The sequence below is a fragment of the Bos grunniens genome, chromosome 29 (genome assembly GCF_055505025.1).
Source record: "Bos grunniens cultivar Pamir isolate PY7600 chromosome 29, Bosgru_T2T1.0, whole genome shotgun sequence".
In the NCBI taxonomy this organism is placed as follows: domain Eukaryota; kingdom Metazoa; phylum Chordata; class Mammalia; order Artiodactyla; family Bovidae; genus Bos; species Bos grunniens.
The window spans coordinates 24,108,990-24,112,447 of record NC_141193.1 but is presented as its reverse complement, the minus strand read 5'-3'; the positions used below and the strand labels follow the sequence as shown (position 1 = coordinate 24,112,447).

Sequence of the window (3,458 nt, the reverse complement as noted above, 5' to 3'; positions counted from 1 at the left end):
CCTTATTTTCTTGAAAGAAAAATAATCCAACATCTTATTCCAGAAAAGACACTGTTACAATTTATCCACCAAATGTTTCTTTCAAATTATCATAGTTTTAACTGCAGATTGATTTATTTTATACCTTAAAATAAATAAGGAAGAAGCATATGGAAGTCAATAAAAGCAGGAGTGGTTTAGTTGTACTCAGGGTACACCAAAGGAATGGAGACTTGTGAATTTAACTTTTTTAATATCAAAAGTTTAAGATTTTATCCTATCCAGATAAATCCCATGATCTCTATAGTATTTCTCAGTTCAGTTCAATCACTCAGTCGTGTCTGACTCTTTGAGACCCCATGAATTGTAGCACGCCAGGCCTCCCTGTCCTCTAGGGCTGTCCAAAAAAAAAAAGAGGAGACTCATAAATACAGGTTTTTGCTTTCTATCATTTTTTTTTTTTTTCTGAATACCTTCATTCTTATTTGGGCTTTAGTCACTACTCACCATTTTATTTCATGCAAAACTGTCTTATTTCTACCTGGATTACCCAGTTCTGGCCACAGCTTTATTTCCTTTATTCCCTTTAAATTCACCTTTATTCCCCCAAACAGTACTACTGTATAGTCACTGTGCATTATAAGATTAGAAAAACTTTATGGACTGGATACATTTCTTTCACTAGATGGAACAGAAAAAACTTCCAGATTAAAGAGCAGGTCCTAAGCCTCATGCCCACACTCCACAGGGGACCTCTTATTTATTGGCCATGTGTCTGTTGAGGTCCAGCCTCATGAGAGGTTACTGGCTCATTTCTCTCCCATGCCCTGTTCTCAGAAATACAAACACTTGCAAGCATTCAAAAAACTATTTATTTTTTAAATTTTGTGAAAAAAGGAATGTTCTTACTTGAACAATCACCTCCCCAATATACTAACCCAAGAGGCATTCTCTTTTCAATAAACTACATTAAAAAAATGCCCCTGACAAACTGTTTTCTTAAAAAAAAAATTAAATAGCAAAAGAGCAATCAATACCCAGCCTGAGAGAAATTCATGTACCACCCTGAAACAAAGCACAGTCAGCTTACAAGCTAGAATAGTTTTTCTTGTACCATATTTACTTAAGCAATATTAAAGAGAGAGAATAGAAGCAAAGGATACTAAGGAGCTTAATCAACTTGAAATCAGAAACAAATTTATTATACACTTTTTCATTAAAAACACATATGACTGTAAATACATCATTAACTATTCTGAGCTTTATTGTACCACCCATATAATGAATACATTTTGACAACCTGCAATGATTTGCAGGTGACAAAATCCTTTGTCAAAGGAAGCGTAATGCAGTGTTTACAGATGCAAAATGGGTTATACTTAACAGTCACTATGAAGTCTTCCACCACAGAAATTAGGTGATACAGTCTTGCTTAATGAAGCCTTGAAAGATGGGAAGAGGGAACATTCTGAGTCATGTTTCTAATGGCAATAGGCAGATAAGACATCTCCAGCAACATAATGTCACCCTAGTGTTCCCTGATTTGATCATCTGTTGAGTAGTCTTCTATTTTCAGAGGAAAAGGGAAGTTCAAACTAATAGAGAGAAAAATGTATTCTAGAAAAGAATACAATAAATACACAAAATGTATTATAATAAATACACAAAATGTATTGCAATAAATAGTAACATGCATTCGTGCTCAGTTATGTCGTATCTCTTTGTGACCATATGGAGAGTGTAGTCCACCAGGCTCCTCTCTCCATGGGATTTCTCAGGCAAGGATACTGGAGTGGGTTCCTGTTTCCTCCTCCAGGGGCTCTTCCTGACCCAGGAATTGAACCTGAGTCTCTTGCCTTGGCAGGAGGATTCTTTACCACTGAGCCAACCGGGAAGCCCATAAATAGTAAACAAGATAGCAAATGTCTTTCTTAATAGTATTAAAAAATAGGAACATGTAAGGACAGGAAATTATACAAGTGGTGAATAAGGAGAGAGGTCCTCCTATATGATAAGTATAAATAAATTGACACAAATCTCAAATGCCTTTCAATATGATAAAATAGAAATAGGTTAAGAAGATGCTAATAAAATTATTATAGTTGAAAAGAGAGTCTTTTGATATTTTGACTATCTGCACAGAGACACTGTTGCTAGTCAAAACTGTATCCCACTTACAGTTTTCCTCAGAGCAGTTTTCACATCTTTATTTCTAAAGCTGTAGAATAAGGGGGTCCTCATAGCAACCACCTTGGTGTAAAAGACAGAAGAGATACTTCTCTCATCCATACACCCAGCAGATGGTTTGAGATACACAAATGACATTGATCCAAAGAACAGAGAAACAGCAATTATGTGGGAACTGCAAGTGCTTAGGGCTTTGGACCTGCCCTCCATGGAGCTGATGTGAAAGATGTTAGAGAAAATGAGACCATAAGAGACAAAGATGGTAATACTGGGCACAATTATATTGATGCCTGCCATTAAGAAAACTACCAGCTCATGAAGTAGGCACTTGTGCAGGAGAGCTGGAGCAGAGGGAGGATGTCACAGAAATAATAGTTGATGGTGTTTGCATCACAGAAGGTCAGTCTCAGCATGCATCTAGTGTGAGCCATGGCACCAGAAAATGCCATCAAGTAGGAACCGAGCATAGGGTGGAACACACTTTAGGGAACATAGCAACATGATACAAAAGTGGCTTACAGACGGCCACATAGTTGTCATAGGCCATTGATGTCAGCACATAGATTTCAGAAATGACAAAAAAAAAAAAACAAAAACAGAAAAAGTAGAGCTGAGTGATGCGCCCCATGTAAGAAATAATCTTCTTTGATGTGAAGTTAATTAGCATTTTGTGTGTAAACACAGAAGAATAACAAAGATCTATGAAGGACAAATTAAAGTGGAAAAACTACATGGGGGTATGTAGATATGAATTCAGCTGAATTAAGATTATCAAGCCCAGATTCCCCATCACAGTGACCATATGCATTCTTAGGAACAGGAAGAAAAGGGGGAGCTGGAGATCTGCTTGGTCTGTTAATCCCATCAGAATGAACTGAATCAGGAAAAACCCATTTCTGGAAGCCATTCTTCTCTAAAGGAATCTGTGGACACAGGAAAAAGGGTTCCATTAGAGAACAACTCAGCTCTTCCACGGTTTCTCCTCCTATGAAAGAGTATACACACTGTGAATGCCTGACACTATCCCAACCTGGTCCCGTAGAGTCTGCCTTTTCCATGATCAAGATACAGAGTGATGTGGATGTGCCTTTATTAGAGCTTTTATAAGCTGAATATAACAAAGGACATCATAATCATCCTAGAGAGGCAAGGCAAGTGCTGCCATATGCAAACATACCTTCTGGGAAAACCCAGGGAAAGGAAGGATGGACAAGGATGCAATTCTTGTGCTCTCATCTCAGCATTCCTTCATTCCTGTGAACTCTTCCCTCACCAGTCTTCTCATTGCAGAT

The 3,458-nt window shown here is 37.7% G+C and overlaps 1 pseudogene; it reads right to left on the bottom strand.

Moving 5' to 3' along the window:
- Positions 1-2,136: 2,136 nt before the first annotated feature.
- LOC147342355 (olfactory receptor 8B3-like) lies at positions 2,137-3,073 on the bottom strand (annotated as a pseudogene).
- Between the last annotated feature and the right edge of the window lie 385 nt (positions 3,074-3,458).